The sequence below is a fragment of the Bufo bufo genome, chromosome 1 (assembly GCF_905171765.1).
Source record: "Bufo bufo chromosome 1, aBufBuf1.1, whole genome shotgun sequence".
Classification (NCBI taxonomy): domain Eukaryota; kingdom Metazoa; phylum Chordata; class Amphibia; order Anura; family Bufonidae; genus Bufo; species Bufo bufo.
In genome coordinates, this window is record NC_053389.1 from 13,672,924 (window position 1) to 13,700,487 (window position 27,564).

At 42.9% G+C, this 27,564-nt stretch overlaps 1 long non-coding RNA gene across 1 annotated transcript in view; it reads left to right on the forward strand.

The window, feature by feature from the left end:
- Positions 1–5,439: 5,439 nt before the first annotated feature.
- The window catches only part of LOC120991784, a 28,749-nt gene continuing 6,624 nt past the window's right edge, over positions 5,440–27,564 (forward strand). The window contains exons 1-2 of the long non-coding RNA XR_005776809.1: positions 5,440–5,563; positions 23,693–23,778. This is a non-coding gene — a long non-coding RNA (uncharacterized LOC120991784). The remainder of the gene's footprint in view (positions 5,564–23,692; positions 23,779–27,564) is intronic.

Consider the following 27,564-nt stretch of genomic DNA (forward strand, 5'->3'; position numbering starts at 1 on the left):
AGGCTGCAGAATGTCACAAGCATGGGTACTAAGGTAGAAGAAATGACAACTAGACACTTCTTCTGACAATAAACACATATGTGCAGGATTCCGACCCTTTCAAGGCATAGGGGGTCATTTTCCATCCAGTAATTCTAGATTCCAGTGCAAAGGTTATTTGTGCTTTTTTATATCCCATAACACCATGCATGTTTAAACTTCATCTGCGCCCAATAAGGAACAATTTTTGGGAGCTTTAGAATATGAAAAAGCAGAACATATCTACTGGTGTGTTTTTAAACACACTGTATGTTAACGCCATAAAACATGCGTTTCCCAATTGCTATGGATTTCCATCATTTACTATTGTTGTCATTGCATTTTAGAGCTTGGGGCCGGGGGATGGGAAGGGGGAAAATAAATCTTAAAAAATAAACAAAAAGAGATAACAATATTTTACGAAGCATTCAGGTCCGAACCAAACTTTTTCAAAAATTCTGCGAATTTGAACCAAATTGAATCTTGACTTGTTCGCTTATCTCTACACTAGGAGGCTAGAGGGGGTTATATGACAATTTTCAGTGCACTTGGAGCAACTTTGGTTTGGCCCGAATCAATTTGGGGCCAAACCAACTTATTTATTTTTATTCGGTGAGCCTGAACCAAACCGAATCTCGAGTGATTTGCTCTCTTCTCTACACTTGTAGTAGTAATACACATGTCAGCTGCTGTGAAACCATCTAATACACCTTAACTGCTCCAGAACCTCATAATACACACCTCAGCTACTGCAGAACCTCATTATATACCCTATCTTCTGCAGAACCTCATGATAAACACCTAAGCTGCTGCAGGACATTGTAATACACACCTCAACTGCTGTAGAACATAATGCAGTGTACTGAAATTCACTGCAAAGCACTGAACATGTTAATATCACTGTGTTTCATGTATTATGTGCATGCACTACCAATCCCAGAATGTTGTATAGGGAGTGGGAGGTCCCATGAGGCTATACAGGGCTAGTTCCACCATTCCTCTCTAGGAGGAAGTTTCTGAAGTCTATAGCTGCCTGCTGAGGAGTGAACACCTCAGAGCAGCAAGGAGCAGATCCTGCAGAGAGATCCAGTCCCCTACAAAATGCAAAAGGTTTAGCCGACACAAAGGGATTGTGGACTACTTTTGGCAAAGAAGGTTACCGCCACCAATCTGCTATAACCTCCTCTGCATGCGGTGGGGACACAGCAACAAGCTGCCCACCATAACCAAAGGACAGGAAGGCCCCCTTCCTTTGAGAATACTGTGGATGTCATATACTTATATATCTGAAGGTAGAGAAAATGCATCCCTTTTGGTCCAGATTAGCAGTATCATGATTTCCGCTGTTGTGTTCCCATGATAGAGCAGAAAGGCGAATGTATACAGCATAGATGTAAACATAGCCTAATACACACCTCATATGCTGCAGAACATCATAATTTCTAATGACAAGAGAACTACAAGTCTCATCATGACCAGGTTATTGCTGAAAAATAGAGAGCAATACATATAGGGGTAAAAGAGGAGAGAACTGCAATTCCCAGCATGCTCAGGCTATTATTATGGGTCACAACTCCCGGCATGTTCAGAGTGATATTGTAGGGCATCAGAAAACATTACATGGAGAAGGATACAGTAGGCCAGAAATACAACTACCACTACGTGTATGTCAGGATGTTATGGGTTATTACAGGGCTCCACTAACGTCTCCTCCGGGCACACACATGAAATCCTCTAACTAATTTCATGGTACCCCACGGGTCCTTCAGAATTCTGCACTCCACTGCTGAGCTCCTTTTTCCTGCACTGGTCACATGATGATGACATCATAGGTCCTTCTCCACATTGTTTCTTCTCCTCTTCACAGCTACCTATCTAAGTTTAATTAGGCGGTCAACCTTTCCTGCAGGCCACATGTTGATGTCATTGCGACTGCCTGTGCCAGGATGTGGGAGGCATGATGACACCATTGTCACTGATGATGCCATCGAGTATTTAGATTTATTTTCTGTGTCACTCCACATTTTAACTACTGGGGGAAAAATAGGGGGGATTATACATACTTGGGCATTACAGTGCGGATAATAACTACTTGGTGAACAAAAGGGGGCATCATAATTACTGGGGCTACCACAAGGGGACACAATAGCTACTGGGGCCCAAAAGTGGGGCAATATAACTACTGGGGAACTACAAAGGGGACACAACTACTAGGGGCACTATAGAGGGCATTATAACTGTTGGGGGCACAATATGTGGGCATTATAAATACTAAGGACACCATCGGGGCATTATCACTATTGTAACCACTATGGAGAGATCTTATTACTATGGAGTTCTCGAAAGGAGTAAGGTATCGATAAGGTAAGGTAAGTATACATCAGACATATTTGTTCTATGGGCACTATAGGATGGAGTTATCAATCATGAGGGAACTATAGGGTATTAATACTGGGAATACTGAGAGGGTAATGTTATTATCAGGCACAATATTACTTCTAGCACTACTACTTTCAGGGGCACTATCAGGGAGTAGTATCATAATTGAGGGCATTTTAGAGAGCACTATTAGAATTGGTGGGGCTTTAGAAGCAGTTTTAATATGGGGGGACCAATCTGTTCAGCACTATTATTTCTGCAGTATACTGTAGTATTTCCTGGCACAGCACAGAGTTTCTGTGGCAGAGGAGGTTTAGACTCGGAAGGTATTAAAGGGGTTGTCCAAGTTATTTTTATTGATGACCTATCCTTAGGATAGGTCATCAATATCAGATCGGCGGGAGTCTGACGCTGATGCTTGTGCAGCGTAATCTTTGTTTGCGTACCTGCTTGCGGACGCAACAGCAGCGGTGAGCAGGTATAATTATACCTAAGCCATCCCTTTCACTTTATTGGGATGGCTCGTTACTATACATTTGATATTGTATAAGACGATGGGTCATCAATAAAAATAATTTGGACAACCCCTTAAACGGCTATGGGTATTTTGGGGTCTTTTTTTATTATTGCATTCTACTAATTTTGGGCAAAAATCATATTTTTTCAATAGGTCTTTATTAATAATTCAAGAGTTTTTGTTCTGCAGCTTTCAGTGCATTTGTAGACCAGCAGGCTCCTTGTTTCACATTGAATCTGTCAGAGAACTGATCTGTTGGCTTGATCTGTAGTGCTTATGTCTGAACTCCTGGCAGCTCATAAACACTCATTAAATCTAAATTCTCATGAAACTTTTGAGAAATTTGCTACAATGAGTGTTTACAGATAAGGGCTGTGAATCGAGCCAACAGAGCGGCTCCCTGAAGGATTTAGCATGAAGAAGACAGTCTGCTAATGCACTAAAACTAAAAAAGAAAAGCTGTTGAAAATTTTTAAATAAATGACCTACTGAAAAAAAATTTTTTAGTATAAAGTGAGTAAAATTAAATTACTTAAAAAATTGCCCCCCTAAGGATCCATAGCCTTTTAGTCAGCAGAATTTTGGTAACTTTTGTGCACTATGCTCCTTAGTTCTCTGAGACCCAGCTCAGTAACTTTCCTTGGTCTCCACTTCATGGCTGAGGTTCTGTGATTTCTTCCACTTTACAATTATACCACTCACAGGTAGTGTTGAAATATTTAGGAGGGAAGACATTTCTGGGAGGTACTTGAGGCAGCAGTGACATCCTATTAAAGGACCACACTAGAGTTTAGCAAACACTCTAAAGCCATTATTTCACAAATGTGTGTAAGGGTCCATTCACACGTCCGTTGTTTCTTTCCTGATCTGTTCCGTTTTTTGCGGAACAGATCTGGACCAGTTCTGTACCCATTCATTTTCAATGGGTCCTGAAAAAAATCGGACAGCTCAATGTCAGATTTTTTTTCAGGACCCATTGAAAATGAATGGGTACAGAACTGGTCCAGATCTGTTCCGCAAAAAACTGAACAGATCAGGAAAGAAACAACGGACGTGTGAATGGACCCTAAAAGCAACTGATTGGACAGCGTCTGGATTTTACACGCTTGTGGTAATGGCAGGCTGCATGGCTAGAGGCTGGATGTTATACACCTGTGGTAATGGTAGACTGCATGGCTAGAGGCTGGAAGTTATACATCTGTGGTAATGGTAGACTGCATGGCTAGGGACTGGTCAACTCCTATAGAAACCCTAATCAAAGTTTTCACTGACTGCAAATATGAACTGACCCCAGAAGTAGGAGAGCTCATACACAGGAACCTAAAGTCCTAATTCACCCTGTAGGACCCTGGTATTAATGTCAGGACAAGAGAAAACTTGTTCCTCCAAACAGTAGGACGAACAGGAGTCTCCCTCAGGCCTAAACACAAAGGAAAGGTAAAAAGAGCAACACAAGATAAACCAAACAATAAACGAAAGGGAAAGAATACACTTAACTTAAAATGGCACAGGAAGCACAGGAACTCCACCAAGATCCAAACACCTGCAATCCAAAACAAGACTGAAGCTATAAACCGCACAGCATGGTGGGAGAAGCCACAATAAATAGGGAAGGATAAATGACTACCTAAGCAACACCTGAGGCAAGGGGTGTGGCCATCACCAGAAACAACACAGAGAATAATTGATCAACAAGGAACCTGTCAGATCAAACCACGTGTTGCCAGTCTCACTGATCTCCTGTCACCTGTCACAGGAACGTCCGTGACAGGCATGGCTAGACAATAGGTGTTATACACCTGTGGTAACGGCAGACTACATGGCTAAAGGCTGGATGATATACACCTGTAGTAATGGCAGACTTCATGGCTAGAGGCTGGATGTTATACACCTGTGGTAATGGCAGACTACATGGCTGAGGGCTGAATGTTATACACTGTGGTAATGGCAGACTGCAGGTCTAGAGGCTGGATGTTATACACTGTGGTAAAGGCAGATTAAATGGCCGAGGGCTGAATGTTATACACTGTGGTAATGGTAGACGGCAGGTCTAGAGGCTGGATGTTATACACTGTGGTAAAGGCAGATTAAATGGCCGAGGGCTGAATGTTATACACTGTGGTAATGGTAGACGGCAGGTCTAGAGGCTGGATGTTATACACTGTGGTAAAGGCAGATTAAATGGCCGGGGGCTGAATGTTATACATTTGGGGTAATGGAACTGAATGAAGCACTGAATAAAGTCACTGAGTAAGATGTGTGGCCCCATTCTTTTCTCCGTACGGTATACTCTATTCATTGTGCATCGCACTTCAGTCTAACAGCAGATCCTGTAACCACAGTTGCAGAACGTTGAAGTCCCATTCTAGCAATGTGGTTCCTACCGTAGACCAGACTCTCATTTTGCCATCTATAAAGAAGGGTTCACTTACTTATGAGAGTAAATTACTGACACAGCATGGATAGGACTTGTGTAATGTGCTTGCACGGCAGCAGGTTCCCTCTAAGTAAAAAGAGGATTTCCTATTTACTGTGTTTTTTGAGTAATCTGATGTAAAAGCTGACGTTGCGGGTCAGTTTCTATATAATGGGGAGTGAGGTAAAATCAAGTAAAAGGGAAGACAAGAAGCGACACCTAAAGATCATCAGGTAAGTGACTGATCAGCCTGGGAATGAGGAGGGTCTGGGGGGTCAGTAAGAGGACCCCAAGCTCCTATCTGCAGCACATTACTATATAATGTACAGGTATTACAGCTGCTGACTGTCTTCTAAAGGTTCGGTCACACAGTCAGGTTTCCTGATGTTTTATTTTTGAAGACAAAATCAAGAGTGGATCATAAAAAGAGAGAAGCATAAAGGACAGATAACATGTCTCCTCTATTTTGGATTCACTCCTGGTTTTGGCTTCCAGACGCCTTAATGCTCGGCCGGACCCAAAGGGTTTTCTGGTTTTAGATAATTAACACTTAATGACTGTGTAGCAAAAACTTCTACAGCTTTCCAAGTGTTTCTATTTCATATTATTTTCAAAAACTCTGTTTGCTGCCAGTGAATGAGAACATTCGGAGGCAGTAGACTTGTTCTCAGCTGAGACGTAGAGACAGTTGTTCCCTGTCTAGCAGGCTGAGCTATTCTCACTGAAATGTCTGCTGGGACCTCCTTGTGCCGATGGTATCACTCCGTCCATAAGTGGTAGGCCTCTTGCACACGAACGTGTGCTACCCGTTGCCGCATTGGGGACCGTATATGCGGATTCGCAATAAACGGGCACCGTTCCGAAGGCATTCCGCATCACGAATGCTGACCCATTGACTTGAATGGGTCCGCAAATCCGGAGATGCGGAACGGTGCACTACGGAGTGCTTCTGTGGTGTTCCGTTCCGCAAAAAGATAGAACTTGTCCTATCTTTTTGCGGAACGACGGATTGCGAACCCCATTCAAGTGAATGCGGTCGCGATTTGCATGCGGCTTGCCCAGGGTCTGTGCCCGGGCATTGCAGACCACAATTTGCAGCCCGCAGCACGGGCACGGAGCCCTTACATTCGTCTGCAAGAGGCCTTAGTGTTGTCTTCCTGCTCCTATCACATGGCAAATAAACAGGAATGTTTAACAGAAGTGAACAGAGACTGAGTCAGACACATCATCAGGATCGGCACAAATCTCACCTGTGAGCCTCCGGCAGTGGATCAGTCTGGAGTCCAGGATTTGGAGCTGATTTTTTTTTTGGTGAATAACCTTTACTGATGTAAAACTGGCTGACCTGTTCCATGTCCGCTCGGCAGCTGAAGGCATCTGTGTTGGTCCCATGTTCATATGTGCCCGCATTGCTGAGGAAAGTCAAGAGTTAATATATGCAAATGAGCCTCTGGGAGCGACAGGTTACTGTACGACTGCTGCGTCTTCTGCACCTTGATTGACAGGACAGGTCTGATGATGATGTGTTCACTGTCTGGTCCTGGCAATCAAAGTGCAGAAGACGCAGCAGATGCCTTCAACTGCCAAGTGCACATGAAACAGGTCAGACAGTATCAGAGGTACAGATCTGCAGATGACCTTTAATGTGTCAGTCTATTTATCTCTTATCTACAGTATCTATCTATTATCTATCTATTATCTATCTATTATCTATTATCTATCTATCTATCTATCTATCTATCTATCTATCTATTATCTATTATCTATCTATCTATCTATTATCTATCTATTATCTATTATCTATCTATTATCTATCTATCTATTATCTATCTATTATCTATCTATTATCTATCTATTATTATCTATTATCTATCTATTATCTATCTATCTATTATCTATTATCTATCTATTATCTATTATCTATCTATCTATTATCTATCTATTATCTATTATCTATCTATTATCTATTATCTATTATCTATCTATTATATATCTATCTATTATCTATCTATTATCTATCTATTATCTATTATCTATTATCTATCTATCTATCTATCTATCTATCTATCTATCTATCTATCTATCCCTATCTATCTATCTATCTATCTATCTATCTATCTATCTATCTATCTATCTCATATATTTCTAATGGTTCTCTCTCTCTCTCTCTCTCTCTCTCTCTATCTCTCTCTCTTTCTCTTTCTCTCTCTTTCTCTCTCTTCTCCAAAGCTAAAGATCAGCAGCAGTGTTAAGGTGTAAATGGGTTCAAATCCCTCCAAGATCAATGGTTCTAGGTCTCAAATATCAAATTTGCAAAAAATCAGGCAGCACACCAAGTAAAGTGAGGGGTGGTGGACCTGCTTTTTTCCCCACTCCAATGGCAGATGTAGTGAATAAAAGTGGATAGACTACCCTTTACTTTATGTAGAATGCTGCCAGTTTTTTGTTTTTTTTTTGCAAAAACTATCTTTATTTGGGATAAGCGGACCCGTGGATGTTCGGGTTCGCCGGGTTCGGCTGAACTTCGGGTCAAAGTTCTGGTTCGGGACCCGAACTTGTCCCAAACTCGAACACGAACCCCATTGAAGTCAATGGGATGAGGAAGCGGTAGAGGAGGAAGCGGAGTAGGAGGAGGAGGCAGCAGGAGGCAACGAAAAACGTCCTGCAATCCTTGGTGGCGGAAGGACATGTGCCAAACTATGCGCCAAACTGCTATCCACATCAGGCCCAGCCACCACTGCATTTACCCAGTGTGCAGTTAGGGAGATATAACATCCCTGCCCGTGCTTACTGGTCCAGGTATTGGTGGTTATGTGGACCTTGCCACAGATGGTGTTGCGCAATGCACACCTGATTTTGTCCTCCACTTGGTTGTGCAGGTGTAACTCCCCAGAGGTGCATCACCACTTCTGCACCTTGCTACTGTCTCCTATGGTTAACCACGTGTCATCCTGTGTATTAATTTCTAGGTCCAGCAAAATGTGTATTCATATATCTTATTATGTAACTGTTATGTTCACGTGTAGTATGCCTGGTTTACCAGCAGGAGGCAGCATAAATGGCAGTGATACACGGACATAGAGTGGAACCTTTCCTTCCATACTAACCCCCCTCTGTGGTGTGGTCGGCATTTTCCCCACTTGCTGCAGGAAGGGTGGAGACCGGTTCTAGTTAGTTGCAGTTACCCCCTCATAGGAGAAGGCAGCAGGTGCACGTCCCTGTTGGACGAGCCCTGTATAGGCCAGCTGGAGCACCTTCAGCTCAGCTGGACATGGAGGCAGAAGCTGGAATCCTCTAAAGCCAGGATTAAAGATCCCTGGATCAGTTTAGAAACGGACTACAAGAAGGAATTTGCAGCCTTCAGCTAAAGCTGTTATACAGCTATCCTGTCAGCACAGCAGAGCCAGAGAGTAACAGATGTAGCAAAGTAGAGTTTGCCTGCCACAGTTTATGTCAAAGCCTGCTGGAACCAAGACAAAGCCTGAGTCTGTTTGGATAGGCGTTTGTGGCGAAACCAACCTCGCCACTGGGTTTTGGAGAGGCCTGTTTACCAGCCTCTTGCCTCAGGATTATGGCCCATACTAACTTTAAAGGAGAAGACAGACCGGCCGCACAGCTTAACTCTGTCTTTGCAATTGTATTTTGTTATGTGAGGGTACCCAGATAGCTAATTGTAGTGTATTTGTGTATTCTGAGTGCCATTCACCTAATGATATGCACTCAGACTTGAGCTATCTGGGAATATGTTAAATGTCTGCTTGCTGTAAGGGGTGTGACATTGTGTGTTTGGGTGGTGATTTCTGTCCGGTTGTCCTTACATGTGTATTGGCGATTTCCCTTTGTCTTGAGAGATAATTGGATTACTCCTCGGGTGTCTCCAGGGCAGAGAGGAGGAAACCATGATGCATTGTGGGGATGTGTTGTGTCTGTGTATCCTGAGTTGCTGCATATCTGTCCTGTGTCGCAGTCTTTCTTCTGGTCCACTAGAGGCGTGTCCACCAGATGGGGACCTGCATAATACGGGCGGGTAGCCCTCAATAAAGAGTTCCTGTCTTAGTCTTCCTCCGAACTGCACAGGTCACTCGCATGACCTTGATTCTAGAGATGAGCGAATCGAAGCTGATGAAGTGGGATTCGATCCGAATTTCAGAAAAAATTGATTCGCACAGAAGCCGAATTTCCTCGCGCTTTGTGGTAATGAATATTTTTTTTCCCCTAAAATGGCTGCTGCACGTCTGAGGACATGGAGAAAGGAACTCTGGTAAGGCGAGATCACCCAGACTGACATGCATGCATGCAGCCAATCAGCAGCCAGCCCTGTAATGTAAAAGCCCTATAAATAGCGGCAGCCATCTTAGATTCTGCCATTTACCAGTGTACTTAGTGCAGGGAGAGACATCTGCAGGCGCTAGGGACAGTGAGAGACGTCAACAGGCGCTAGGGACAGTGAGAGACATCTGCAGGCGCTAGGGACAGTGTTAGAAAAACAATTTAATTGTGCAGAAAAAACTTCTCTTCCGGGTGTAGTGTGATGTAATCGGCGCAGGCGCACTGAGGAATGAGCTGGCAAGTGCGCGTCCTTCACTCAGTACGCCTGCGCCGATCGAGGAACGTTACAGCGCAGGCGCGAGAATCCAGCAGCAGACGGGGCCAACAGGAGGAGGAGAGCGTTCGCTGGCCCTGTCTATCAAGAGGAGATGGGGCGTGTCTAGAAGCGGCAGATGCGGCGGCCACCAGCCAGTACACGCCCAACTTGCTGGTAGTGAAGAAATTTGCATATGATAAAAGTATGATTTTTACAATAAATAAGCCACAGACAAAGGTAGGACATGTATGATTGCACTCAGCTGACATTAGCAAATAGCTAATGTCGGCTAATGAAAATTGCACAATGGGGGGTGACAGAAGCCCTTTAAAGCTTATATAATCAAAGCTCAATCAAATCAAAAGTCCTACAACTTTCAAACTGTTTCGTTTTCTTGCTACTGTATTTTAGAATCTCTCTTCATTGTCAGTGGATGAGAACATTTTGGTTTACATTCAGAGATGAACTGATTTTTTCAACATACAGTTGCAAGAAAAAGTATGTGAACCCTTTGGAATGATATGGATTTCTGCACAAATTGGTCATAAAATGTGATCTGATCTTCATCTAAGTCACAACAATAGACAATCAGAGTCTGCTGATTGTGACTTAGATAAAGATCAGATCACATTTTATGACCAATTTGTGCAGAAATCCATATCATTCCAAAGGGTTCACATACTTTTTCTTGCAACTGTAGATCAAACATGCTCCAGTTGGCCTGTAAATTGGCATATGGCTATATCTTTTCATTATCTTTTTTTTTCTTTCTACAATTTTTTGCTCTTTCTATCCCCCCTCCCTACGTTTAAGCTCTTGAATGCACTGACAGCAATAGCAAATAATGTCAGCGTGTGCATTTTCCCAGACCTGGGGGTATCTGCAGTCCATGTTATGTATTATATGTATTGTTGTGTATTTCCACATATTTTGCTTGTTCATTCCAGCTAGAGAAGGTATGGTTGGCAGGAACATGGCTAACCACCCGGTTCCTCCCCTCATCGTAGGATTAGGCTGGTCTTACGTCCTGCCAGGAGGGGGAGTTCCTGAGTAGACAGCAAGCCGTAAGGTAGCACATGTCAGAGCTCCTACTCAGAGAGACTGTATCCAATTCTGCTGTGAGACCAACCCTCCATCAAAATCAAGAACACTGCTTCCAAGCAAATTAATTGTGACAAGACAGCAGAGTGATCAGTGAACAGCTTTACAGACCCTGCTGCAGGTGAGGGACTATGGCTCAGGCACCCATCAACTAGATTAACCACCAGGGCATACTAAGATCAATAATAGAAAAAAAACAAAACTTGAGTCTTTAAAGTTCCCCATTAAAAGCATAATTTTATTAAATCAGTTTAGAAATTAACAGTCCAATATATTTGGGATCCAATATATTATGCCGACCATAAACCCAGCAGGAAGGCTATATAAAAATACAATTAATTGCACAGTGCCCTGTAACATATAGGATATGTGAAATATCTATTTAAATGTGACATCAGTATACGTTAAATAATACCCCATGCAAATATGGACAATGTAGGAAAATACCATAAATAAGTAACATGTACAAGTAACTGCCAATGGTGTTCTACTGGAACTACAAATACCAAAACTTGATGATACTTCCTATCTATGTACACCTATATGCAGTACTGATAATCATTAGTCATTGAAATGGGCTCACCCTGTCAAGCTGGAATGGCGGCCCCCTCGACACGGTCAATACGCATGGCAGATAGCCAATCAAGAATTGCCACTTCATGCTGCTTCCGTTCTTCACCCAATGTCGATGTAGCTGAGGGCAGAAACACAGACCAAGTGATTCACCATGGTAAAAGATCATGTGACGTACCATGTGATGACCAGAGTGACGTCATCCCAGGTCCTTAAACTATAGTTAATGCTCTCCACAGGTCCTATACAGTAAAAGAGTCAGACGGAGATGCCGGCTACGCGAGCAAGTGGATTAAGGTGAGTTAAATGATTTTTTTTTTTTTTTAACCCCTCCAGCCCTGTTTTACTTATAACAATGTTATAAGGGAAAATAATACTATTTACAGATCACCGATCCCAAGCCCGAACTTCTGTGAAGAAGTTCGGGTTTGGGTACCAAACACGCGCTATTTTTCTCACGCGAGTGCAAAACGCATTACAATGTTTTGCACTCGCGCGGAAAAATCGCGGGTGTTCCCGCAATGCACCCGCACATTTTTCCGCAACGCCCGTGTGAAAGAGGCCTTAGTCTGGCTGCGATCAAGCCTGTCAGTGTGGGCGAAGGGCGGGAGCGCCGTGACAGCCCAAATCGCTATGCGCACCTGACCTTCCTGTACCTATCAAATTCCAGAGCAATGTAAAATGAAACTTATTTAATGCAATACCATATCATATGGAAAATACAATTATTTAGAACACCCAAAGAATATGTCTGACTGCTTTAAGTGCTATCGTTCATATGTGAAATTATGATATAGTTTATATCTATGGGAATCTATAATACATGATTCTGAATAAAAAAAAAACATCCTAATGCGGCCATTTAGTGCATACCAAGGAAATACACATAGTAAAATTAATTATACAGATATAGGAAAAAATATACAGTTTGTGCTAAAAACTAATAATATTCTATACCTGAAAGAGCAAAGTGTATTATCACTCCTCGTATATTAATAAGAATGGACTTGTTAGTAGTCATTTTCTATTTTTTTTTTATACTTTTTAATATATTCTTTCCTATTCCATTTTTCCCATTCTTCTTTTTCTCCCATTGTTACTTCTTCCTCATCCCTATGTAATCGGATAGATATCCATGGCAAGATTTTATTCTGGATCAAACACAAATAAAAATATAAACGGAAAATGCAAATGTGATCGCACACTACATCCAGCACTCTGCCCTCCATGCTGGATGAGACATTGGTTTATATTTTGGCCAAAGCATAGTAAGCCACTCACCGCGTCAAGGTCGTCTCATGAGTGGTCCCTAACTCTTGTTCCTACCTGTTCATGGGCCATGACAGCCACATAAAATCCAGGGAATGCAGGTCAGCATGCAAGCCAAGTACACTTTGCTTGTAACCCCGTCTGGTGCCATTACAGCTTTCATCGGATCCAGGGATGCAAGTACCAACATGCATGCTGAACCCACCATATACTTCTCCTGGAGCCAGATGGCTAATGGTAGGTTCTATACAAGCAGACTCAGTTTTATACTGACTTTAAAACCAGCCTCAAGGACAGATTAACTGGTCAGGTGTGCAATGACTCCAAGGAGATCGCCACGCCTCCAATATATACTACAAAGAAAAAAAAAAAAGAAAAACGCGGTGAGTGGCTTACTATGCTTTGGCCAAAATATAAACCAATGTCTCATCCAGCATGGAGGGCAGAGTGCTGGATGTAGTGTGCGATCACATTTGCATTTTCCGTTTGTATATGTATTTCGCCATAGTGATGTGCACCTACAGGCAGGTTGTGCTGACCCAACCCCTTATTTTTTTCTTTGTAGTATATATTGGAGGCGTGGCGATCTCCTTGGAGTCATTGCACACCTGACCAGTTAATCTGTCCTTGAGGCTGGTTTTAAAGTCAGTATAAAACTGAGTCTGCTTGTATAGAACCTACCATTAGCCATCTGGCTCCAGGAGAAGTATATGGTGGGTTCAGCATGCATGTTGGTACTTGCATCCCTGGATCCGATGAAAGCTGTAATGGCACCGGACGGGGTTACAAGCAAAGTGTACTTGGCTTGCATGCTGACCTGCATTCCCTGGATTTTATGTGGCTGTCATGGCCCATGAACAGGTAGGAACAAGAGTTAGGGACCACTCATGAGACGACCTTGACGCGGTGAGTGGCTTACTATGCTTTGGCCAAAATATAAACCAATGTCTCATCCAGCATGGAGGGCAGAGTGCTGGATGTAGTGTGCGATCACATTTGCATTTTCCGTTTGTATATGTATTTCGCCATAGTGATGTGCACCTACAGGCAGGTTGTGCTGACCCAACCCCTTATTTTTTTCTTTGTAGTATATATTGGAGGCGTGGCGATCTCCTTGGAGTCATTGCACACCTGACCAGTTAATCTGTCCTTGAGGCTGGTTTTAAAGTCAGTATAAAACTGAGTCTGCTTGTATAGAACCTACCATTAGCCATCTGGCTCCAGGAGAAGTATATGGTGGGTTCAGCATGCATGTTGGTACTTGCATCCCTGGATCCGATGAAAGCTGTAATGGCACCGGACGGGGTTACAAGCAAAGTGTACTTGGCTTGCATGCTGACCTGCACTCCCTGGATTTTATGTGGCTGTCATGGCCCATGAACAGGTAGGAACAAGAGTTAGGGACCACTCATGAGACGACCTTGACGCGGTGAGTGGCTTACTATGCTTTGGCCAAAATATAAACCAATGTCTCATCCAGCATGGAGGGCAGAGTGCTGGATGTAGTGTGCGATCACATTTGCATTTTCCGTTTGTATATGTATTTCGCCATAGTGATCTGCACCTACAGGCAGGTTGTGCTGACCCAACCCCTTATTTTTTTCTTTGTAGTATATATTGGAGGCGTGGCGATCTCCTTGGAGTCATTGCACACCTGACCAGTTAATCTGTCCTTGAGGCTGGTTTTAAAGTCAGTATAAAACTGAGTCTGCTTGTATAGAACCTACCATTAGCCATCTGGCTCCAGGAGAAGTATATGGTGGGTTCAGCATGCATGTTGGTACTTGCATCCCTGGATCCGATGAAAGCTGTAATGGCACCGGACGGGGTTACAAGCAAAGTGTACTTGGCTTGCATGCTGACCTGCATTCCCTGGATTTTATGTGGCTGTCATGGCCCATGAACAGGTAGGAACAAGAGTTAGGGACCACTCATGAGATGACCTTGACGCGGTGAGTGGCTTACTATGCTTTGGCCAAAATATAAACCAATGTCTCATCCAGCATGGAGGGCAGAGTGCTGGATGTAGTGTGCGATCACATTTGCATTTTCCGTTTGTATATGTATTTCGCCATAGTGATGTGCACCTACAGGCAGGTTGTGCTGACCCAACCCCTTATTTTTTTCTTTGTAGTATATATTGGAGGCGTGGCGATCTCCTTGGAGTCATTGCACACCTGACCAGTTAATCTGTCCTTGAGGCTGGTTTTAAAGTCAGTATAAAACTGAGTCTGCTTGTATAGAACCTACCATTAGCCATCTGGCTCCAGGAGAAGTATATGGTGGGTTCAGCATGCATGTTGGTACTTGCATCCCTGGATCCGATGAAAGCTGTAATGGCACCGGACGGGGTTACAAGCAAAGTGTACTTGGCTTGCATGCTGACCTGCATTCCCTGGATTTTATGTGGCTGTCATGGCCCATGAACAGGTAGGAACAAGAGTTAGGGACCACTCATGAGACGACCTTGACGCGGTGAGTGGCTTACTATGCTTTGGCCAAAATATAAACCAATGTCTCATCCAGCATGGAGGGCAGAGTGCTGGATGTAGTGTGCGATCACATTTGCATTTTCCGTTTATATATGTATTTCGCCATAGTGATGTGCACCTACATACAGGTTGTGCTGACCCAACCCCTTATTTTTTTCTTTGTAACAAATAAAAATATAATTATTTAAAATACAATAAAAAAATAAATAAAAACAATCAACCAACCCCATAAACTCATCTTTAAATATATATGGTCCAGCAGAATAAGCATTTACTTTATTTGATCTATTTTAAAACGGGATATAGTTCCGATAATTGATCATTCAGATTGGCCAATAATGTTCTAAATCTAAAGACCAGACATACAAATATCAAGGGATCTACCAGGAACAGGCAGGGGGAAGGGGGAATAGTAGAACCTACCCAGCCCTTCACTGACCCTGTCTAACCCTCAGCCCAGGGACGTCCCTGTCCTCGTACCTAGGCTGAGTATACCCTGGTTATCCCTATATTACACAAATAACAATACCTTTACCCAATAATAACCTTACTGTGTTTCTAGTGTCCCCACTAGATGATAACTGTGACGGAGGCTATCTAGTACATATAGGTGACACCTCAACGCGTTTCTCCCTATAATACAGGTTACTCAGGAGGTCACTGTTGTATAAATGTCAATTCAGATAGAAAAATTGATATAAAAAAATTATATTAAATGCAGCGGTGGCAATCATGAATCTTATACACGTCTTCCAGAAGTTACACTGAACATACACACTTCCATGCAATGTCAGATGAGAGACACTGTGATAACCCGTCAAATAACGGTTCCACAGGATTACAATCACTACCCACAATATGGTTTCCTGTGGAATTGTGGTAATGCCAGTGAGGGATCCGCGGTCAGTGGAGGACGTCATGCCATGAATATCCACTCTGACACTTGTCAATGATATTAAATGCAGCAGTGGTAATCGTGCGTCTTAAACACGTCTTCCAGAAGATACACCAAAGACACGCACTTCCATGCAATATCGGATGAGAAACACTGCGATAGCCTGTGAACAAAACCCAGACAATGACCTAGAAGTTCACATACAGCAGGATAGTAATAGCACCTGCCTATAGGCCACACAACATCACGTTCCCGTCAGGTAACGGTCCCCCAGTATTGCAATCACTATCCACAATATGATTTCCTGTAGAATTGTGATGTTCACAGACTATCGCAGTGTTTCTCATCCGATATTGCATGGACGTGCGTGTCTCTGGTGTATCTTCTGATTTTCTTCTGAATTTTTAACAGCTTCATTTGGGAAATTTTTCTCTTAGCCTTTGTATTGTCTTATTAAAGCCTTTTTTTCTGTCTGTTACTATAACTCCTTTCCATAAACCACCTTCTCAAACCGTCAGCTTGATATTTAAATGCTGCTTCAGTAGAGCATATACGCTTCAGTCTGTTGAAATCCCATTGGTGATGGACCTCAGACGGAATCCATTGATGATGGACCTCAGACGGAATCCATTGATGATGGACCTCAGACGGAATCCATTGATGATAGACCTCAGATGAGTCTGCATGCAATGATGATTTTACTGCTGTTTCCTTTCTCTCCACATCCATTTCTAATTGCCCTTCGTTTCCTATTCTTATTTTTAGGTCCAAGAAATCCACTTCCCGTGACACCTGAAAGGTAAGTTTAATGTTTAAATTTTAAAGGTTTTCTTTTCATTTAATTTTTTCATAAAATTTGTTAAGTCCACTTTCTACTCAAACCAAAGTTGTTTCAATTGCCCTGAAAATTGGTATATCACACTATCTAGTGTCCAAGGACTTAGATTTATATATATTTATATATTTTTTATGAGAATATGTTATCTCTGTTATTTTGTTAATTAATTTTTGCTTTTTCCCTCCCCTTCTCTAAGTTTCAAATGCAATGACAACACTAAATATTGTTATAGTGACACTGACATACATCGCTATTGGTAAACACACGTATGATGGAAATAACACACAGTGGGAAAGATTTATCAAACTGGTGGGAAGTGGGACTGGCTTAGTTGCCCATAGCATCCAATCAGATTCCACCTTTTATTTTCCAAAGGAGCTGTGAAAAATCAAAGTGGAACCTTATTGGTTGCTATAGGCAACTAAGCTAGTTCTACTTTACACCAGTTTGATAAATGACCCCCAGTGTGTTTAAAAACACCTTGATGGTACATGTATCATGCTTTTTCATAATCCAAAGCTTCCAAAAATTGTCCCTTATTGGAGGCAGATGGTGTTTAAACACACACATTGTTATGGGGAAAGAAAAAACTGTGACATGTCCGGATCAAGTGTCCAAAAATTATGCCATAGCAGGGGTAAAATGCCTGCTCAAATGAGTGCCACCATACCACCCGGGCCAGAGCCCAGAAAAATTGAATTAAGGCCGAGGTGCAGAAATGCGATACATTTACGATAACTAAGGGCTCTTTCACACTTGCGTTGTCCGGATCCGGCGTGTACTCCATTTGCCGGAGGTGCCCGCCGGATCCGGAAAAACGCAAGTGAACTGAAAGCATTTGAAGACGGATCCGTCTTCAAAATGCGTTCAGTGTTACTATGGCAGCCAGGACGCTATTAAAGTCCTGGTTGCCATAGTAGTAGTGGGGAGCGGGGGAGCAGTATACTTACAGTCCGTGCGGCTCCCGGGGCGCTCCAGAATGACGTCAGGGCGCCCCATGCACATGGATGACGTGTCCATGTGATCACGTGATCCATGCGCGTGGGGCGCCCTGACGTCACTCTGGAGCGCCCGGGGAGCCGCACAGACGGTAAGTATGCTGCTCCCCCGCTCCCCGCTACACTTTACCATGGCTGCCAGGACTTTAGCGTTTTGGCAGCCATGGTAACCATTCAGAAAAAGCTAAACGTCGGATCCGGCAATGCGCCGAAACGACGTTTAGCTTAAGGCCGGATCCGGATTAATGCCTTTCAATGGGCATTAATTCCGGATCCGGCCTTGCGGCAAGTGTTCAGGATTTTCGGCCGGAGCAAAAAGCGCAGCATGCTGCAGTATTTTCTCCGGCCAAAAAACGTTCCGGTCCGGAACTGAAGACATCCTGATGCATCCTGAATGGATTTCTCTCCATTCAGAATGCATTAGGATAAAACTAATCAGGATTCTTCCGGCATAGAGCCCCGACGACGGAACTCTATGCCGGAAGAAAAGAACGCAGGTGTGAAAGAGCCCTAAGTAGTACGCCAGCAACTGAACTAATAACAATTATGCCAGGTGGGAGTACAGCTTGCACACAAGCTAATTGCTGGTCAAGGATGTCTCCCGATGGAGCGAAGCACAAGGAGCAGGACTCTGAGCAGGAGAAGAAGCAGCTGATGACAATGATGACAAGGACACTGTATTGCTTGAGGATGTGGGCGGACTGTCACAAAGGAGGACAGACTTCTTCTGATTGTGAATGCTGGCCAGTTCTATTTTCCCACAGGATCTGGTGATGTTTCTTCATGTGCTGCAATAGAGCCCTGGTACCAATGCTTGTGTTTGAATGGTCATGGCTTATTTTAATCCTGCAGATCTTTCATACGGCTATGGTTTTGTGTGTTGGCCTTCTGGAAAAAAAATGCCATACAGGAGTTGCTCATACAGAACTAGATTTCGGCCTAGGTCTGGCACTTTTTATGCCTCTGCCCACAGTATCACCAGCATCACTAGTTTTCTAGCTGACCACAATAGAATCAAATCTGGCCCTTCCAGTCCTTTTGGACATTTTGCCGTACATTGTCTCTGCTTTATAATGCCACCACAACCACCACCCTCCTCCTCTGATGTTTCCTCCTCCTCCTGAGCACCCCAATCTAGCTCCCAGTTCTTGTCTAACACATAGTCGTCATCATAGTGTTGACCAAATCGAAGCATCCGAAATGGAAAATGATCCGAAGTTTAGGAGAAATTTGATTCACCACAAATTTGAATTTCCTTGTGCTTTGTAGTAACAAATTGTTCTTTTTCTAAAATGGCGGCTGAATGTATTACAAAGTGAAAGTAAGAAGCCCTGGAATGTGAGATCACCATAATGCCGTGCAGCCAGCCAATCCACATATATAGCGATCCCCTGTGATGTCAAACCCTGTAAAAGCCTCATCCCGCACAGTCTCCACCATTTTTACATTACTTACACCGTTTTTGTACAAAAAAAAACTGTATTTGCTGCAAAGCCGAATTTCCTTGCTCTTCGTGGTAACGAAACAATTTTTACCTAATATGGCGGTAAAAAAAAACATGCTCACCTCATCCTTTTGCACGCAAAGAGGCTGCTGGAGGCCACCTTGATTGCAGAAACTGAGCAAAATCTTCAATTGGTGTCTTCAATCAAGATGGCCGGGATGCGAGCGAATGGATAAGCTATTTTAATTTTTTTATCCTGATTAATTCCTGAAAGGCATAAATTGTAGCCTCATTGCCCCAGCTACATACAAAGAAATGAGCTTTGTGACAAAGTAATTATTCACAAATCAAATTTCTTTGTGAAATTTGGAGAAGCAGGCAAATCGAATTTTTCAAAACTTCGCTCATCTCTAACGATGAGCAGAAGGTGGGCCAGCCCTTGGGCCTCCCAGTGTCTGGTAGAGTTAATGCCAGAGCTGACATATGGAGTTGTAACTATGGTCAATGACAATATATGTTGTTCACAGCCCTCTGGGTAAATGTCATTCCGGGCCAGACACACCAGCAACTTGGCCAGGTGATGGCAATGCCGCCTCTTCCTCCTCATCCTCCTCTTAGTCCTCAGCCTCCCCTCTAGTCACAGTTCACAGTGGTCCTCCATTATTTCACCTAGGCAATGCTAGGCATTGTCACATGGTTCTGCACCTGTTCAGACTTGCTCGGCATCATCAATAAACAAAATTAATACTGGCTGTCTCCTTGCCAACTGGAAGTGGGAACCATGGTTACTGATAATGGCAAAAATATTTTGTCTGCGCTGTGTCAGGGATGGCTGACCCATGCACCCTGCATGGCACACGTCTTCAATCTGGTTGTCACCTATTTCCTCAAGTCTTCCACTGAACTGCAAGACATCTTATAAATGTCCAGGAAACTGTGCATGCACTTCGCCCCTCTTTCTGTGCAAAACGCAACCTCCTTGAGCTTTAAAGGCAAAATACTCTTCCCCAACATCGCCTGATATGCGATGTTTCCACCCGTTGGAACTCCACACTCCATATGTTAGACTGCCTATATGAGCAGAGGAAGGCGGTCAATGATTTCTGAATGCTGCAGATGGACAGGTCTACTCCCAGGTGTAACTTCCATGTTAGCCAGTGGCAGCTCATACGTGATATGTGCTGTTTGATCAGGCCCTTTGAAGAGGCCACTTTGTCGATCAGGAGAACTCTGGCATGAATGATGTAATTCCACTCATTCACGTCCTGCAGGGAATGCTGACAAATCTGATTGGTTAGGGGACAGGAGGCGTGGCACTTACATCTCATGGCCACCAGAGCCCTGAGGAGGATAAACTGGTGGAGGAGAAGGACATAAATGCCCAAGAACTAGGTAATTTATCTACCCAAGTGACAGGAGAGGAGCAGGAGGGCAATGACGAATATGACACAGATGACCCCGACAGGACGTGGCAGTATGCAGTGGAGATGGAGGCAGGGAGGCCCTCAGAGTCCCTTGCGCAAATGCAAAATGCATTCGGTCATCTTTGTGTAGTGACAGACGCATTGTCATGATTCGGCAGAGGGATGACTACTGGCTATCCATATTCTTCTCGCTACCTGTCAAAAATGTGGACATTTTGTAGACCTTCTGGGAGGGATGAAAAATTGACTACTATAGAGACATACTGTGTAGTCAGTTGGTCGCTGTCTACAAGCACCAGCGCCTGTCATCAGGAATGTCTGATTGGGGGATCCTCTTTGCTTACGCCCTACTTCCATGACTGGAGCATCCCAGCTTTGTATGCAGCAAAAATCTCTGATGAATGGTTTTTTTCAGGCACCTACTGAAGAAACCACCCAGCAGCAGCAATGGAACATGCAGCAGAACCTGAACCAGCAGGTGGTGGCATCCTTGGACTGCATCCTGTCACCCATGATTCAAGATACCCTGGACTACTGGGCATGCAAACTTGAACTGTGGCCGCAACTGGCCAACTTTACCATGGGCATGCTTTCTTGCCCGGCCAGTAGTGTGAAGGGTTGAGCGAACCCGAACTGTAAAGTTCAGGTTCGTACTGAACTTTTGGATTTTTGGACCCTGGACCTAAACCCAAACTTTTCAGTAAAAGTTTGGGTTCGGGTTCAATGTTCGACGATTTAATGGCGCTCTTTGAAAGGCTGCAGAGCAGCCAATCAACAAGCGTTTAACTTTTTTGCCCTTAGAAGCCATCACATTGGCCAGTGCAGCATGTGACCCAGCCTCTATATAAACTGGAGTCATGTAGCGGTGCACGTCACTCTGCTCTGATTAGTGTAGGGATAGGATGCTGCTGCTGTGAGGGAGAAGTGCTTGTTAACTCAGCAATCTACCTAGATTTTGTTTTGTGGGTGCAGTGCACAATCTTTTTACCCTACCCTGAGCCCAGTAACACAGAAAAATAACTTTTATCCGTCTGTTAGTTAGGGGGGCGGCGGCGGCCATTTTATGCTAGTTCAGTGCACCAGCACAGAATATGTGCATTTGATAGACAAATGATTGATTTTGATTGACAAATAGAAGCTTGAAATACTGCAATTATATTCTGGGTTTAAAAACATCACCCATTTTTGGCAAGACCCTACATCAGTGGCCTTTGCAGCATTTGTCAGTGTGAAATACAAGCGTTAGATACTACTGTCATATTCTGTTATAAAAAAAAACACCCATTTTTGGCAAAATACAAAATTTGCTGCGTTTGCTGCATCTGTCATTGTAAAATACAAGCTTGAAATACTGCAATAATTTTCTGGGTTTAAAAAAGCACCCAAGTTAGTGGTGGAACGAGGTGGAAATTTTTATTTCTACCCAAATATTTCAAAAGAGATTTTAGCGCATATCAGTGCAGCACTTAATGCAGAATACAAGATTTTTTCTGAAGTGAACTGGACGTAGTGGAGGAAGTAGGTCCGCGCTGGAAGAGCGAGACGCAGACCTCGTGCAGTTTCTGTGCTGCAGAAAAGTCCCCGTAGTGTACAGTAAGCAATACCGTAGATAGATGTGGGCTGGTGTGAATTATTTTGCATTTTTGTGCAGGGTTAGTGCATAGTGTATTCACCTGTATTGGTGCGCCGTCACGTAAGCGCGCAGTGTGTGAAATGTAAATACAAAATTTCAACACAACGCTATTCAGTCCATACCGCAAAAATGACTTTCCCACATATAACTGCAGCGCTGAACGCTGAATATATCTTGATTTTTGTACAGAAATACGGCACTAACCCGCAGTTCACACCTGAGCGTTTTACAGCGCGTTCCTACGCGCTGTAAAACGCTCAACATGGAGAAACCAATGCTTCCCTATGGGAATGGTTCTCACCTGGGCGTTTTACAGCGCGTACGATCGCGCTGTAAAACGCCCGACGCTCAAACAAGTACATGAGCGCTTTTTCGGGCGTTTGTCGCGCTTTCCTGTACATAGACTTTCGGGAACGCGCGACAATGTGTGTTTGCTTGTCTCTGTATGCGCTCTTGTAAACGCCCGTACAATCGCGCATACAGAGCGCTCCTTTCAGAACGCTCTGGTGTGAACCCAGCGTTAAGGCTTTACCTCATATAACTGCAACAGTGAACGCTGAATCTATTTTTATTTTTCTACTGATATTCGTCAAAAAATGATTTTTAAGATATAAGTGCAGCAGCGAATGGCGAATGTATATTTCTTTTAATACTGCAATACGCCAGTAAAGCTTTACCAGATATAACTGCAACAGTGAACTGAGAATATATTTTTCTTGTAGTACTGAAATACGCTCCTATACGCTTTCACCAGAAATAACTGCAGAAGTGACCTGAGAATATATATTTCTTCTTGGACTGAAATAGGCCACAATACACTTTCAACAGCAGTGCGTATGTATTATTATTATTATTTTTTTATGAAATAAGCCCCTATACTCTTTCACCAGAAATGAATGCAACTGTACAGCACGTTTACATGTTTCATGTATTACCGAAATACCGCCCTATGCTCTTTCACAAGAAAAGACTGCAAATGATTTTAGCGTAAATAACAACAAAAGTGACCTGCGTATATATTTCTCGTATTGTATTGAAGTAGGCCACTTTATGATATCAGCGCAGTTAACAGCAAAAGTGACCTGCGTATATATTTATCTTTTTCCACAGATATAAGCCACTAAAGGCTTTTCTACACAGCACTCGCACCCCAATAACGAATTGCTGGAATAACAGAGAGGTATCTGGATCCCCGGGTAATGTTTCCCTGCACTTGTAAATCACTGGTTTTCACAATGAGGAATTTCCTATAACTCTCCCGAGCATCTGCACACGTCTCTCCCTGACTGTGAAATGATTCCGCTCACTTCTCCTTTCCCTGCACTAGTAAATCGCATCTTTCCTTTTTTTTTTAAACAGTTTTTCTTTCACTCTCCCTAGCGCCTGCATACACCTCTGTCCCTGAACAATGTACGATGGTGAATGGCAGCGATGGCCGCCGTATTTATAGGACTGTGACATCACCAGGCTGGCTGGCTGCTGATTGGCTGCATGCGTGGCATTATGGGTCATCTTTGCCCCATGTCCTCACTCGTGAAGCCGCCATTTTAGACGTCAATTTAGAAAATAATGTGATTCGTTACCACGAAGCATGAGGAAATTTGCATTGGTTTAGAATCGAATTTTTCCAGAAATTCGGAATGAATTCGTCTTCGTCAGCTTCGATTCGCTCTTCTCTAATCACACCAGTTGCAATTAGTTGTTCCAATAGCGTTTGTGCCTCTGTATAGCTGCGGTATCTCAGCAGAACCGCACACAACTGCTGCACATGCACTATATATAAATTATATTATAGGTATATCACACCTTTGCCTCAATCAGTTTTTTGGGGGGGCAACTGGTATATCACACCAGTAGAAATTATTTGTTCCAATGTCGTTTGTCACTAACTGTAGCTCAGGTAACGCAGCAAAAGCGCAAAAAAATGCTGCACTATATAGAAAGTATATTATTGGTATATAACACCCCTGCTTCAATCAGATTTTTTTAAGGGGGCAACTGGTATATCACACCAGTAGAACTTATTTGTTCCAATAGCGTTTGTCCCTCTATGTAGCTGCGGTATCGCAGCAGAACCGCACACAACTGCCGCACAATACAAATGCACTATAATATACTGTCTATGTTAGAATGTATATTATAAGTATATTACACCCCTCAGTAATTCACACCTATCAATAGCACACCTATACCAGTCCTTAAAAGGACTTTTGTGGCCCTATTATATAGTGTTTGGTGTCCCTAACCTCCTGTCCCTGCTCCACACGGCAACCTCTCCCTACACTAGCAAAACACTGAATGTAAAATGGCGGCCAGATCGGGTTTATTTATAAGGTAGGGGGTGTGTCCATGTGCTGAAACGTCTCAATTGGCTGTCCTGTACCACCTGATGGATGTGTCATGGGTCAAAGTTCTTCACAATGTAAATGAATATGGCGTGGACGGACATCTCCATATGTTCGCCCGTTCGGCGAACCGCGAACGAGCAAAGTTTGCCGCGAAACGACCGCCGGGTGAACCGCAAGACCATCTCTAACTGTCACCGCTGTTCTCCCCCATCCTCACTCTGTCATGGGGCCATTATTGTCCTTGTTTATCTTTGTTGACATCACCATCTATTAATCCATTTTTCTGATCCTTCAGAACAGAAAAATAAAAAAAATAAAAAAGATCCTTTATTGTCAGCATCCTTAAGGTCTCTTTCACAAGGTCAGTATTCGTTCAGTATTTAATCAGTATTTGTAAACCAAAAGCAGGAGTTGGATCACAACACAGATGAGAAGCAAGTATTTCCATTACATTTTATCTCTGTTTTGGACTCACTCCTGCTTTTAGCTTACACGACCAAATACTGACTGTGTTATAGCAGCACGCAGGACTTTTTTTTTTAAGAAAAACAGATTTCAGGCTAAATAGCCGAAATAGACATAAATTGAGCAAAAGGCTTCTTTCACACAGTCAGTATTTGGTCAGTGTTTTGCATCAGTATTTGATCAGAATTTGTAAGCCAAAATCAGGGTCCAAAACACAGATTAGATGCAAATGTTTTTATTACATTTTACCTCTGTTTTGGACCCACTCCTGGTTTTGGCTTACAATTACTGATCCAAGAGAGTTCAGAGAAGAGCTACTAAACTGGTACATGGATTGCAGGATAAAACTTACCAGGAAAGATTAAAGGACCTTAATATGTATAGCTTGGAAGAAAGACGAGACAGAGGGGATATGATAGAAACTGCTAAATACATAAAGGGAATCAACAAGGTAAAAGAGGAGAGAATATTTAAAAGAGGAAAAACTGCTACAAGAGGACACAGTTTTAAATTAGAGGGGCAAAGGTTTTAAAGTAATATCAAGAAGTATTGATTTACCGAGAGAGTAGTGGATGCATGGAATAGCCTTCCTGCAGAAGTGGTAGCTGCAAATACAGTGAAGGGGTTTAAGCATGCATGGGATAGGCATAAGGCCATCCTTCATATAAGATAGGGCCGGGGGCTATCTATAGTATTTAGTATATTGGGCAGACTAGATGGGCCAAATGGTTCCTATCTGCCGACACATTCTATGTTTCTATGTTTCTAAATACTGATGCAAAATACTGACCAAATACTGACCGTATGAAAGAGGCCTTTAAAGTCCTGAATGCAGGACTTTTTTCCTTGTTAAGACAACTGATTTGAGACGTAAATGGCCAAAACAGATGCAAATTGAACATAATTCCTCTTTCACATGGTCATTATTTGGACCCACTCCTGTTTTGGCTTAGAATTACTGATCAAATACTGACAGTCTGAAAGAGGCTTTATGGAGGCTCAAAGTACAGGCTTTTTTTAGTTCTCCGTTCTGCTGGATTAGAAGAATGGAAAAATAAACAGTGGTGTGAACTTAGGTTTACTGTAACTGCTGCTGCCACCCTCCCCAATGCCATGGGGCCACTACTGTCACTGGTACTGCCACTGCTGCCACACCCCCCCACATTGTCATGGGGCCACTAGTGGAATTTTGGGGCACTGCACAGTTAGGTCCATGGAAATAGATTAGACCTGATGGTAACAGTAACCTGTAATACTGACAATCAGTGAATCTACAAATAACAGAAGGGATTAAAAAGCAAGTGTTCACATTGCACAACATGCATTAAAAGTACCATTTTTATCTCCACTGCTTTATTGGTGGTGCCTCTTTATTTTATTCCACTAAGGACCTGTCACAGTGCGGTGTGGGTAGTAAATTCCACACTAAACACAGGAGGGAAGATGTACCAGGCCTGGAAACTAGGGAAAGGGAAAAGGTCACCACCCAGCGAATTCCTACATTGACTCCTGACTACTATCAGTATGAACAGACCTCAAGGGTAGGAAAGATCATACACAGGAACCTAGAGCCTAATCTGACCCTTTATGGCCCTGGAAATAGTGTTGGGACAAAAGACAACCTGTTCCTTCCCAGTTGAAGGAACATGAGGCTCCCTCAGGCCCAATACCAAAAGACAGGGGAATACAACAAACAAGAAATAGGTAAAAGGACACTTAACTCCAAAGAAAGCGGACAAGCAGGAACTCAGAGGAGAACCAAACACCAGCACTTTCACAACCAGAAAGAGCTATCAACCGAATAGCATAATGACCATACTAAATAGAGGAGTGGGAATAACTGTCACGGATGGTGTTGCAGAAAACTGGAAGTTATAAATAAACATCCGACTAATTTTTAGGCTCATATATGAGCTTCATAATCATGACAAAAATAAAAAAAACTGTTAAAAATATATAAAAAATAAAAAAAATATAAAAGTTTAAATCATCCCCCTTTCTGTATAATAAAAAAAAAATACTAAAGTTCCAAAAAATATATCATGGGTATCACCGCAACCAAAAATACCCATACTATTAAAATATAAAAAAGAGTCAAAATGGCCAATTTGCCATTTTTTCATTCTTACCAAATAAATGTAATAAAATGTGATCAAAAAGTCACACACT